Source organism: Macrobrachium nipponense, chromosome 35, assembly GCF_015104395.2.
Source record: "Macrobrachium nipponense isolate FS-2020 chromosome 35, ASM1510439v2, whole genome shotgun sequence".
NCBI lineage: Eukaryota > Metazoa > Arthropoda > Malacostraca > Decapoda > Palaemonidae > Macrobrachium > Macrobrachium nipponense.
The window spans coordinates 19,873,720-19,888,719 of record NC_061096.1 but is presented as its reverse complement, the minus strand read 5'-3'; the positions used below and the strand labels follow the sequence as shown (position 1 = coordinate 19,888,719).

The following is a 15,000-nucleotide window of genomic DNA, read 5'->3' as shown; positions in this document are numbered from 1 at the left end:
TGCACACATCAAATACCTAATATTATAGATATATATATATATATATATTTAATATATATATATATATATATATATATATAATATATATATATATATATATATATATGTTATGTACTATATGTATATTATTTATTTATTATAATTACATATATGCATAATTCATAAATATATTATCTATATATGTTATATATAGTATATATATGTATTTTGTGATATATACATATATATACAATATATATATATATATAAATATATCATATATATATATATATATGTTTGTACGTATATGTTATTCTATATTTTATATATATTACTATATGCATTTTAATACATATATATACCATATATGTATATATTAAATATAAATACCGTATATATATGTATATTTGTGGTAATACTATATATATATTATATATATATATATATATATTATAATAACATATTATATAGCTATATATAATATATATATAATTATTATGTAGTTTATTTATATGCATTCAAGTATTTACGCGTATATGAATATTGGCCAAGAGAACTTCAATTATTATTCTTGGCATAATGGGGCAACCACCATCAGAGCATTATGTATTCGTATTTTGTCTCTGCCCATCTCGGTGTGTTGGAATGTACATTTTTATCTCTCTCCTCTCTCTCTCTCTCTCTCTCTCTCTCTCTCTCAAGTACCGTGAATAAGCTGACTTACAAGGCATCGGATACGCTACAGAGTTTTTCTTGTAAACAAATAGTTATCTTGTGGGGATCAAACGTTATTCTTCTCCGTAGTTTACACCAAGATCTGAAGACTAACGAGGTTTGGACATCGAGAGACGGCAAGACGTAGAATCGCCTGTAACACCACTCATAGCAGCGAGGGAACGTCTTTCCTTCGGATTCATGTCTGGTGTCGTGAGGATTAGTGCTCCTCTTAGTTGCGGCGGTTCGGTTTTGGTTTGACAGGTTATTTGCAAATGGAAAAAGGATTATTAGAATTCTGACGAATGTGATAATGAACACGGACTAATAATAATAATAATAATAATAATAATAATAATAATAATAATAATAATAATAATAATAATACTATTGAACAAAATGGCAGAATTCAGCGAATTAATCTTATATATTATCTTTTCTATTTTTCTTATTACTCGCTCTTCTGGCTCAGCGATACTTCTTAAGAATTGGGAATAATGCTGAAAGGGTATTTTATTTAGAAGAGGATTTACTAGTCAAAAACTGGTATTATCACTATACTGGTATTGTCAGAATACTGGTGTATGGAAAGGCCTTCCTCAGGTCCAGGTCAAGCAGGAGTCGTCGTCGGTGTTGATATTATTCCAAGCGAGGTCAATGTCAGGCCGGGGTCGTCTCTGGTGTTCAGCTGGTATCAATGCTGGTGTAGCTCTGGCTTATCGCGACGTTTCAACCTTCTCGTAGGTCATCTTCATGCCTGGTCAGCAGTAGAAGTGAAGAAATGGTGTCTGCATGCCGGTATTTATAATAATAATAATAATAATAATAATAATGAATAATAATAATAATAATAATAATAATAATAATAATAATAATAATAATAATAATAATAATCATGGTGTTGGTAATCATTGATATTGTTACGGTTGTCTATTTGTTTCGTTATGGTTGCATTATTTACCTAAAACACCATATTTAGACTAACGAAATTGATTGTTTAGGTGTTATTGATTATCTTCTAATGATAATCACTATCTGTTCCTTTGATTTCTTTTATGGAACTCCTGTAATGAAGATTTTGAATCTCCCGCTGACCTTATCATAATACCAGTTCTTCATTCCACTATCATTGACAAATCTTGAATTCAGAATTTAAGATCGTCACACAAATGGTATTCTGTCCTTGAAGTATCTCTTCTCAAAAGGTGATTATGATAGTTTTTTAAATTCATCTAAAGTCTGTTTAAGTTTTATTTATTCGTATTTGCCGTTTTCCTCATTTTTATGGCTGAATGTTTATGTCGCATATTTCAGACGAAAATATTGCCTCGTATCGTATTTGATTGATGTTGTCAATCACAGAGCTGAATCACAGCTGTTGCACCGACATGGAATTTTAAATTGGAACGTATTTAGGTGGGCGAATTGAAGCTAATTCATTTCTACACAAACTAATGGTGTGGCTTTACCCTGAGCATTTTAATCTCATGTACTCCAGTCCTTAATGTGAGTAATTGTTTTTGGAACCCTGTTCTCTCGAGTACCACCAAAGTAGTTGTCTTGAGTAGATATTGTAATAATGATTCATTCGACTAATTAATTATATTGATAAACTGTATTTCAGCTCATTCAAATACTTGGAAAGGGACAGACAGATTTTCTACATGAAAATTGAATCTCGTGATTTTAAGATGAATATTTTGACGGTTGACACAATCTGCGGGAGTTGCTTCTTTTTCAAATGTGGCATTTTTAAAAAATATTTTTCCTTACATATATATGATAAATATATATATATATATATTATATATATATATATATATATTATATATATATATATATATATATAATATATATATATATACAACCGCATATATATGTGTGTGTATGTGGATTTGTGTGTGTATGAACACAAACATTTGTTTAGGGCTTGTGCTATAGGAAAGAAGGATTATTGTGTATGCTGAGCAAATAACGCAAATTGACCATGCAAGTAGTAACTCAAAATAGTGTTACGCAAGCGGTAATGTATATTACGCAGCTTATAAAGATTTCTTTTTTCCATTATTTATTTGTATTGACGATATCTTTGTTTTCTTCATTATAATAAAAATTTAAAAATTTTAATATACATATATATTATATAGGAATTATATATATTTATATTTATATAATTATATATATATGAAAAATATATGTATTTTACACACATACATATAAATATTAATATTTGTACAATATATGCTATATATCTATATATATTTTAATATATGTATAGATAATATATGTATATATATAATGATATATGTATATACTCCACATACATATTAAATATTAATATTTGTACATATGAATATATGTAACACACATACATATAAATATTAATATTTTGTACATATTTAGCATATATATATATATATATATATATATATATATATATATACATACATATACATATACATATATATATATATATATATATATATATATATATAAATATATATATATATATATATATATATATATATATATTATATATATATTATTGTATCTAATAAAAGGAGCCCATAAAAACACCAAAAATATAGAGAGAGAAATACTATATTTCAGAGACTGCTGTCTCTCTCTTCAGGTAGATGAATGAGAAAAGTTTACAGAAAAGTTGGTATTTATACCAAGAGGTCCATCAACAGGTAACCCAATTTAGGTCTCCCCCGCTGATAATCTTCCTTTAATCTTCTTAAGCGTAGGTTGAATGAAAATCTTGTCGATCAGATCTGAATCCCATGCTTCTCTTGAGATGTTCATTACCTGCCTCTCTTTTATTAAGGCCGATTCCATCATTTGTATCTTGTACTGGCAGTTGCTGTTATAAATCATACGTGACAAATTCCAGTTTATTCTATGGTTATGTTCATTTATATGGTTGAAAATAGCTGAGTTCTGTTGTCCTACCTAACTGACCGTTTGTGTTGTATTAATCTCTGGGGAAGTGATTTTCCTGTAAATCCGATGTAAGATTGGTCACAGTCCTGGCATGGGATATCATAAACCCCTATGTCCCTGGGGGATGTCTTTTGTTGGATGTTAATCAGGGATTTGGCTAAGGTGTTTGGTTAAGTAAATGCAAAAGGGTTAGATTTTCTGAGGGTCTGAGTCACCGTCCCCAGATTTCCTGGAAAAAGAATTTGAACTAATTTGTAAGCAACTTTTGTCTTTAAAGTATCCTGACCATATAATTGAGAAAGCAATTCACAAAGCAAACGTAATTTTCTACCAACCTCCTCAAAACAAGACCAAAGATACTCCCAACAATAAAATACAAATTCCCTTCCTGGACACGATTAAGACGGTGACTCAGACCTTCAGAAAATCTAACCCTTTTGCATGTACTTACCCAAACACCTTAGCCAAATCCCTGATTAACATCCAACAAAAGACATCCCCCAGGGACACAGGGGTTTATGATATCCCATGCCAGGACTGTGACCGATCTTTCATCGGATTTACAGGAAAATCACTTCCCCAGAGATTAATGCGACACAAACGGTCAGTTAGGTATGGAGAACAGAACTCAGCTATTTTCAACCATATAAATGAACATAACCACAGAATAAACTGGAATTTATCACATATAATTTATAGCAGCAACTGCCGGTACAAGAGTCAAATGATGGAATCGGCCTTAATAAAAGAGAGACAGGTAATGAACATCTCAAAAGGAGCATGGGATTCAGATTTGATCGACAAGATTTTCATTCAACCAACGCTTAAGAAGATTAAAGGAAGATTATCAGTGGGGGTGAACGAAATTGGCTTACCTTTGGATGGACCTCTTGGTATAAATACCACCTTTTCTGTAAACTTTTCTCATTCATTTACCTGAAGAGAGAGACAGCAGTCTCTGAAATATAGTATTTTACTCTCTATATTTTGGTGTTTTTATGGGCTCCTTTTATTAGATGGTATTCTGTTTTAACAGAACATTTTTACCAGTCATATTATATATATATAGTATATATATATATTATATATGTGTGTAATATGTGTGTGTACCTTCTGAATTGCTGTGAACCCCTTGGTAAAAAGAAATGTCCCTTAAATGTCAGATGAGGTTAAAAACATTCTTTTACTTTTATAGGGTGCTAATAGTTGAACCAAACAGCTTTCTTTCTTCATTTAATGGGAAAATCAGTAACTGCATCATGAAGGATAGTAATCAAATGAAGGCATTAAGTCCTGCGGTATTGAATGAATGAAAAACGTTGTGGAAGAAAAGGGATTGACAGCTGATTTCCTTAACGGGGAGAAAGCTGGATATTGTGGCACTTACTGAAACCATAGGTGTTCAGGACTGGGACAGCAAAAATAATGATTGCGTGTGAGTGGTTGAAACAGGCAAGGCTTGGGAATCGTTAGGTTCTGTTGTGTTAGGAACTTTCGAGACCAGTGAAATAATATAAGTATTAATATACCTATACTATTTCACTGTAATGTTTCCAAGTATTCGGGGGGAATTTGAGATTAGCAAGAGAAAACATTGTGAAAGTAAGTTCATATGGCTTAAAAATATATATGAAAAAAGCTTTGAGTAATGAGAAGTTAAGTATTTAGAAAAACAGTCCAGAGAGTTGTGGTGTGTGATTTGGAAGCAAATGTAGGTGACACAAAAATAGTCTTTTATAGGTAAGAAGTTCCAGGCGTGAGTGATAATTACGAGAGTCTTGTGGAATTGTGCTCAAAATTATGCGGAATATGTGGTTTAAAAAAAAAGCAATCCATAAGGATTCTTCACGGAAGAGAACAAAATGAAAAACAGTTTAATGGATGTTATTTTGTTGAAATATAGGTGATACATCAAGTTAATGGACAGTGGTTAGAAGAATGGATAGAAGTACGTGCAGTTATTTTCTGATTAAGTAAATGAGAATTTCGAAATAAGGCAGTAAAAATGATAAAGCTACTGAGTTTCATTAGAAGTGAAAATTTTTGCAGAATTCAGGCTGAGACTGATGATTTCACGACTAATTGGTTGCATGTGTAGACTCGCAGTATAGGAAGGAATAATATCCGTAAGTGAAGGAAAAACGGGAGAATCTTTAAGGTGCAGATGGAATATGTGAAAGATGTGAAAATTCCACTAATATGGAATGGGATGTGTTTATCGATGATATATACAGTGTTGTTAGTGATATGGAAGGTCAATTGCAGAGACTGGTAAAACAGTTTGAAAGTGTGTTTAAAAGCACAGTGTTCAAAGTACATGTAAAGCAAGGGGAAGGCAATAAGGCTATATATATGTGTGTTTGTGTGGGTGGGTGTGTGTGTGTGTGTGTGTGCGTGTGTGTAAGAGAAAGAGAGTGAGAGAGAGACCATGTCTAAGTTCTTTGACCGATGTCGTAATTTGAATAAATGGACGGAACTGAATGACGTAGCCAAGGTTGTTCATACTTTCAGTTGTCTTCCATGGGATATTTATGGGATTCATAGGGGTAATAAGATGACCCTTCCTCTAACCTATCTCTCACTCTGTTTTATAAACATCACTGACCATCAGATTACCAGCTCATAGAACGCAAATACTTCTTTCGAAACCGACTCAGCTGGCGTCATGCCAAAGAAATACCTGATTAAGTCTGTCGACAGAGTTTCCTTATCAACCTAATGAGTTACCTGTAATTACGATTCACCTAATTACCTGTAATTACGGGAGACTCTCAGATTAGGTGTTCCGTCAGGTCTCGGATACAGCAGCAAACTGCGTCGATTCATTCCAATCTCCCGAGATCCGAATTGCAGAGGCGTTCATTAAGGTAATGTGTTCGTGGCCCCGTTTCGATAGACGCGTTCGGTAGCGCGGGCTTCCTTATGCGGTTGGATCTGCTTATGTATAAACAGCAACATAGAAATCAGCTGTGTGTGTGGGTGCTCATCATGCTGATACTGGTCCTTTGGCTCTGCGTGTTTACTTTTGCAGTGTTCGTAATGCATAGGCGACGAATGTATTTATTTGTTATGTAGTCTTTGTTTATCCGAGTCCGAAATTTATAATGCCTCGTTAACGACTCAGAGCTTACTCTAACGCACCCACACTTACATACATACACACATATACGTGTGTGTTTGTGTGTTGTAGGTAGATAAGACTTTTATTTAAGAAATTATGGCTCTAAGGGGTTTCAGGCAGAGACAGTAACTGGCACATGTAAATATTCTGTGATTTATAATTCGGAGAAAGCCAGTAAGTCAGATTTGAATGTTGAATTTTTGCCGAAATTCGTTTTCAGCAGCGGTTCCCTGGGATGTGCAAGGGTTGGTATATCATTCTGTATTTCCATCTTTCTCCATTCATTTATAGGCAAGATTATCATTTCCCTTCACAGTTTGCCTTTTAACATTACAGCTGGTTGTTGTAGTACATTTTCATTTGCTATGACCGCAGTTTCATCTCTTGAAAGTGAGTGATTCTCTCTTTTATCTCCGTGATGTGCACTTGTTTTCCCATTACATGACTTAGTGTTTTCCAGAGCAGATTCTTTGTGCTCTTGGCAGTGATGTGTGTGCAATGTGCCCTCTTGGTGTCCATGGTCTTTGCAACTCTGTCAGTTACATGATCAACGTAATGTTTATGAGTTTTAACTAGAATTTATTCAGGTTATCTGTTAGATTAAAGTCCTTATTTGAAAAAAATTTTTTTTATTTATTTATTTATTTATTTTTCTTATTTTATTTTTTAGACAATGTCGGGGGTTTATCGATCCGCACCGAATGATTCAATGCGTTATTCATCACTATGATGGAAATGACTTAGTATTAGGAAGAACAGTTCAACAGTTTCTGATAATCGAGTGGATGAAGATGTGACCCCCGTAAGGGTGGTAGCTTAGGGAAATAAACCTCACTTTCTCAACGGCTTAAGCAGCTTGACCATCTTTTCTTGATTTATCTTGTCTTGTTATAACGATGAATCTCTGATACTATATGGTAAGTAAGGCAACTGCTCAGTGACCCTAACATAAAGAACAGGTTGTTGGATAATGATGGGAAGCGGAAGAGAAAATTGAGGGAAGTTGTTACTGGGGGAGGGAATGTCAAAATATGGCTATAAGTTCATTAAAACAGGTGGTCAGGTAAGACAGTAGTGGGGTTAGCAAATCACTATTGCTGTAACAGAAAGGAATCACCATCATCAGCATATACGTTTTCTAAGTCAAATTTTCTATTTTTGGGGTTAGATGGAGTCCTGTACTTTGTGTGCCAGAAAAAAAATGAATGAAACTACAGTTATCGGGCTTCAAAGTTCCATGTACGATTTAAACTGTTATCCTTACCTTGTAACATGTAAAGAATCATTCAGTTTTTTTTCTTTTGGAGTATTAAAAAACAAACTACTAATTTAAGCCCAGGTCGCGAGCTTCAAAATCTCCATGTCCGACTCGAACTGTTATCCTTATGTTCTAACATGTAAATAATTTCTTTATAAATTCTTTTGCTGTGTATAACGAAAGAATGATATCAATTGAAGTCCGCGGCTATGCACTCTTGACCCTATTCTGCCCCAGATGTTCGAAGGAGATATTCAAAGAGACACGAAAGATTGTCCTCAGTCAGGAATGATGTCCTTCTCCTCGCCCTGCCTGAGTTACTCCGAATGTAATGAACTTTGTGTGTATTAGAAGCGTGTTTATGTTGCATTGTATGTAGTGTGTTTGCAAATGTCTGAGAGTAAAAGACCACAGATCTCCGCCGTTGTTTCACACACACATACATTATATATATTTATATATATATATATATATATATATATATATATATATATATATATATATATGTATATATAATGCGTGTGTGTGTGTGCTGCGTGTGCATAAACAGAGAATTGAGTCACAAAAAAGGTGAATTTACACACACACACACGTGATATATATATATATATATATATATATATATATATATATATATATATATATATATATAGTAAATAAAGCATCACTGCTTATATATTTCGTTATTCATACACACACACGCACACGTATATTATATATATATATATATATATATATATATATATATTATATATATTTATATGTGTGTGTGTGTTTGCGTGTGTGTGTATATATTAGTGTGTGTGGTGTAAATGTTTTTTTACGTTTGTTGATAGATAAATCGCCTGTAATCATTCATAAAAATAATTAGGAAATCAAATATCTGCATCTGTGTGCCATAAGGTCGAAAGTTAATTGCCGGATTACGTATAAGATTAAAGTTTTCCCTATATTGCAGCGAAAAATAATTTAATCTTTTTCTTGAATGAAAGTATAAGAATGTCATTAAAACCCTCCTTTGTAGACAGCTAAAATGATTGAAAATTAAAAAGTAATTTCTTATTTTACTGTTTTGCTTCTTTATGATTTGGGAATAAGAAATAACTATGGAAATTCCTTCCTGAGAGGGAGTATTTAGATATTTGACTTTAATGAGTAGGTCAGTAGATAAGATTAAAATAAATGCAAATTAATGAGTGACTTCCGATAAACAATATATAGTTTTTATGTTGGTGCGTTGTTGCTGTTTTAACACCTTTGGCGTATATATGTGAATTTCTAATCTTTGTTTTGCTTTTTTTTTAATCGGTTCGAGCTGCCAATGTGGAAGAAAAGGACTGATAAATGTTTCGAAATGACTATATATATATATATATATATATATATATATATATATATATATATATAGTATATATATCTATATATATATTTAGTTGTATTCCATATAGAAAATGTGGAATACAACTGAATTACCATATCTTCGTGCCTAAGAAGATTACCAGTATATATATATATATTATATATATATATATATATATATATATGTATAGATATATATAGATATTATATATAATATATATATTATATATATATATATATATATATATATGATATAACATAAAGTACATATATGAATATGTGTTTGTTTACCAAAGATAATTTGATGTATCTGTCTGTTTGGTACTTATATGGTCCTATTGTATATTAATGAGTGTATGGCAACATCTGTTGTTGTTATGACATACGAATGCAGTATTTATGGCGCGCTTATGACGGGAATATGAAAAGAACCGTAAGGATGCAATATGGGCGTAGATTTGCCTGGCTCTGTTACTGAAGAGCAGACTTGTACTGTATTCATTACATTTCGATGAGTATTTGTCACACTTAATAAAGGAATATTAAGGGTTTTTGATTGAAAAGCTGAGACGTTGTTGGACGGGTTATGCGCTAAGAAGGATTTATTGAAGCTGCAGCTAAAGGATATTTTGATTCGAAAGGTATGTTGACGTATGGACTGAGATCAATGATTATGCTCAGTACTACAGGAGGTTCGCTCCGATTTCATTCTCTCTCTTCGCGATTGTAGGCATAGCTATACGAATTCCGCTCGAGAAGGGCGAGTTTCTCAATCACTTCCATTTTAGGTTTGAAGACTTACAGCAGAAGGCTTTTAAAGAATACTCGGAAATCAACAGTGAACGGTAGTTATGCATCCATACAGGCATACGCACATATATACATAAACTACTCACTCATTATAGTATAGACCCTAATTCTGCTGGGATATGTATGACCGAGCTGAAGTCGATCATTAGCTCTCTCGATTGACGAGTGAGTGAATTTGCTGTAATCATAGGATCATGCCGAAAAGGCCAAGGTTCGAATCCTGGTCAGGGTAGGTGCACTTATGTATAAATCCCTTTGGGTAAGCTCAGAGTATAGTAGATTCAATATTCATGGGTAATTTTTGACCTGATATTTGATAGAACAGGAGAGAAATGTGATGAGGAGAATTAGCGACACACCATCATGTACACACACACACACACACACACACACACACACACACACACACACACATATATATATATATATATATATATATATATATATATATATATAGTATATACATGATGGTGTGTCGTTAATTCTCCTCATCATATTTCTGTCCGGTACCATCAAATATCAGGTCACAAATTACCAGTGAATATTGGATTTACTATCCCAAAGGGATTTTTACATAAGTGCACCTACCCGTAAATACATACATTTGTGTGAGCGTGTCTGTTCGTCCATAGCTATTTTACATAGAGCATTATTGCTTAGAGGGCGGCTCGGTTCTCAGCAAGATGCTAGCCCATTGCCAAGGCCGACTCTATATTAAAGCCCAAGGTAGAATATCTTATTCCTCCTTGTCAAGGCCCGGGCCTGGTGGATACGAGAGGACTGTGACGTCATCATAGGTGTCTGTTTGAAGGTGCAAGATTTGCCGACTTGCCGTTCAGTCAGTTATGAACCGGCGTAGTGTATGCGTCTCCCTAGCTACTCCATTGTTGACATTTTTACAAAGATTGGATTTCATAGAAGGTAAGAATGTAACCTATCAGTTAGTCCAGCGGAGGTATAGTGGAAATAAGACGTCACTTGTCTCGCTGCCAAATGTTCTGAAATTAAAGTGAAAGATCTGTGATATAAACTTCGTTTCCTTCAAAGCTATCAGCAGCTATTGTAGTATATCCATCGAATAAGTTGACCTTGTCCATTTAGGGACTAGAGACAATCATGACATCTTCGTGCACGTTGCTCTTCATTCTTTTACTCTTTACCAAAATTTATTTTATATTGAATTGTAGCTTTTAAGGGAAACAAAGTAATGACAAACGAGCATCTTATATTTTCAGTATAAAAAACTAAATCATTCTCTCTCTCTCTCTCTCTCTCTCTCTCTCTCTCTCTCTCTCTCTCTCTCTCTCTCTCTCTCTGATCCTCTTGTTGGGCTAACCGATTTACCCTTACGATCCCTGACCAACCCTACGATTCATCTCTGTAAACATTAATTTCAAAGTTTACGACCAATGTGACTTCTATCTACAATGAGTATGTCTTATCAAGTTTTTGGGTTTTCTGTCACATAACTGTACCTTAACTCACCAATTTTCTTCTAATGTCATTGTAATTTCCTCATTCACTGTCCTGGTTTTAGTCCTTCTTACATATTATTATTATTATTATTATTATTATTATTATTATTATTATTATTATTATTATTATTATTATTATTATTATTCTGGCGTAAAGAATACAGGACACCATCACACCCCGCGAGGGGAAATTTTGGCGAAGAAACGTGCATGATATCAATGACTCAAGCGGTTGGTTCCTTTTTTAGCTACAGCTTTGCTAACCATTTCTTCTGTCTTGATTTATTCAGAGCAATAATTCTAATTTTTTCATTCTCCGTTTGAAACTTCTCTCTCTTTTCTCTGTTGCTTAAACAAGATAATGGTCAGTGGAAGCAATAACCTCAGACATTCTTCTTGTTATTTTGTCCTTAAGCTTGCTCTTCCATCCACTCTGTATTGGCAAAGTTTAGAATATTCTTTTACTCAAATTTTTCATTCATGTATATATATAAATTATATATATATATATATATATATATATATATATATATATATATATATATAGAGAGAGAGAGAGAGAGAGAGAGAGAGAGAGAGAGAGGAGAGAGAGAGACGAGAGAGAGAGAGAAGAGAGGAAGAGAGAGAGAGAGAACTTATTTTATATCAGGTTATTTGAAATCCACTCTAATTCACGCGTACATAATGTAAAGGCGATTGTTTCATTCGGTTAAATTATGCACGTCTAAAAAGGTCATTTTCTTACAAATGAAGCTTGCAGCATCAGCACAACAGTTTCCAAAGTCATAGTAGTAATGTAACAAAAAAAAAAGTGGCATTTTAATTGTCTAAATTCTTTTGTAAGCTAAGATTGATCGTCTGGATGTATTTCATATTTTCTGCATATTTTTCAATGCCTACGTTAAAAAAAATAGCACATTTTATGTAGGAGTTCTGTGTCAGAGATGCTGTTAATAAAAAGTTTTGTTTTTAAGGTGACAGCTATGTATATATTTTCATTCTTATGATAGTAATGCTCCACGGAAGACCTGAGAATTGATATTTTTTTCGATTGGTATTATTCAAATTGAACCAATATTTATATTGTCCAAAGCTAAAAGCCTTAAAAGGATTCCCTGTAACATCTGGCCGATATGTGAAAAATAGAGATGTAAACAACAAATAAATACAGATGTTAATCCATTAGTTGTTTTGCATACAAACAGAGTATTGCAAATCACAAGGTAATGGTGCATGATCCTATGAAGCATTATGACAGCAATGCAGCACTACTGTTGCCATGAAATCAGTTCCCTACTTTTACAGAGGGGGAAATGAAAAACGACTCAAACTGGGACGTATGACAGCGTAACTCTTTAAGAGTTTATGGGTAGTGATGATACAAGTGAGTTGAATGCTTTAGTCTTTAGGATGCCAGGTTCTGAAGAGGCTATGGAAGTTTCCGGATATAATGAGCTCCTGGAAGCTGGCCAAAACGGATACTATGCGAAAATGGCCTAAATGGAAATGATCAATGCTGTTAAAGAGGAAATCACCATTTGAGAAATTTTAATCATGGGTGGTTGATGACTGTCAAAGTATGCGAGTCATGACTTGGGCATCAATGTCGGGTAAGAATTCGTTAGTATGCCACCCTAGGTGATCAGATGCTAGTTACAATGCTAAGAATAATGAGAAATTTTCATATTGTAAGACCACTCAGCAGATAAAAGATCCTGGAAACCTGTTGACATCCAGACATTTGAGCAATATTCCAGTGATTGCCAAACAAAAGATCTGAAGGACGGACAATTCATATCATTATCTATGCTTAAACTGGAACCCTTGCGAATAGTACCTAGTTTTCTGACGGCCCTAGATGTTCTTAATTTGAGTGCTATAAGAACAAAAAGTTTGGTGGTGGATGTGACATCAATCTTCTTCTATCCCACCGTTATCCCTACATTAAGGGGTCGGTTGCCTGATGCGCCTTCTCCACTGCCTTCTATCAAAGGCATCATCCTCCACGAAGCCTCTTCTCTCCATATCTTCCCTCACTTTATCTCGCCATCTAATTCTCTGTCTCTCTCGTCACTCCCACCTCGCCATCCATCCTCAACACATGCCCATACAATCTCAATCGTGACTCTCTTATCACCTATGTAATCTTTACTAAGCCTGTCCGTATTTCATCATTCTCCAATCTCTGGTCAGGTACCCCAAAAAAGTAAAGTTCTTGGATAGAGCCTCAGTGGCGTGATCAGTATGGTCTTGACCTGCCACCTAGGTGGCCGCTAGTTCGATTCTCACGCATTCCACTGAGGTGTGAGAGACGTGTTTTTCTGGTAATAGAAGTTCACTCTCGACGGTTGCTGAATAACCACTGGTTCCATGCAATGTAAAAACACCATACAGAAAAAAAATCTTGGTTTAGATAGTGCCGTTAGTTTGCCACTGCTCATTATTGATAATGATAATAAATTCATTCCTCAATTTTATCCATTAATAATATTTATAATTTCCTTTTTCGATTAAGCCAGTTAGTATTACTTGCTTAAATAATCCGCATTATTTAAATAACTTCCTTTTTCGATTAAGCTAGTCAGCATTACTTGGTTAAATAATCCTCATTCTTCAAACTTCTCCTGACGTCTGGACATGTGTATCAGATAGAGAGCCACTTTGACTCCTCGCGTGTCTTGGCTGCAGCGCTTAAGTTGAGGTGTCACTGCACCATCTTTCTTTAAAGCTCTTCTCTTTATCGTTTTATTATACTTGCCGAAGGGTATCAGCATAAAGCCTTTTCGTGTTTATTCCTAATCATTATTATTATTATTATTAGAAAGGAGGCCTTCTCTGATGGCAGGAGCATTTGATATTAAAGCTGTTTCAACGGCATTTGATTTATATAGAATCTTCTCAATTCTTCTTATTGTCTTTTTCTCGTCAGCATGTAGGAACCATTGAAACAGCTATATATTATTATTATTATTATTATTATTATTATTATTATTACTATTATTATTATTTTATTAAAAATAATGGCAGAATTCACAGAATTGATTTTGTACAATATTCTTTCAATTCTCCTTATGATTTTCCTTTCTGGCACGCTGTATTATAAAGCAGCTGTCCCAATGTTCATCGTGCTGTAGGTCGTCAACGGAAATTTCGGGCGGGCTGGTGTTATCAAAAGCAAAACTGGTTATCAGGGACAGGCTGGGGGTCGTCAACAGGTATACAGGTGGGTTTCGTAGGTCGGGAACAGGCCGTAGTCGTCAGGGGTCTATCCGGTATTTCTTGTTATTTCTCTTCTTTTTCTGGTTTTCAAGGCGTCTACATGTTTCGGCCACCTCGTT

General features: G+C 33.9%; 1 protein-coding gene across 2 annotated transcripts in view; it reads left to right on the top strand.

The window, feature by feature from the left end:
* LOC135208458 (alkaline ceramidase-like) overlaps positions 1-15,000 on the top strand; it is a 137,141-nt gene that overhangs the window by 65,250 nt on the left and 56,891 nt on the right. Inside the window, exon 1 of one of the 2 annotated variants that reach the window (XM_064240657.1) lies at positions 11,066-11,108. The exons of the other annotated variant lie outside the window; for it this stretch is intronic. The gene's annotated coding sequence lies outside the window, so the exon portion shown is untranslated. Of the gene's footprint in view, positions 1-11,065; positions 11,109-15,000 lie in introns of those variants that run through there. 2 annotated transcript variants of the gene reach the window in all.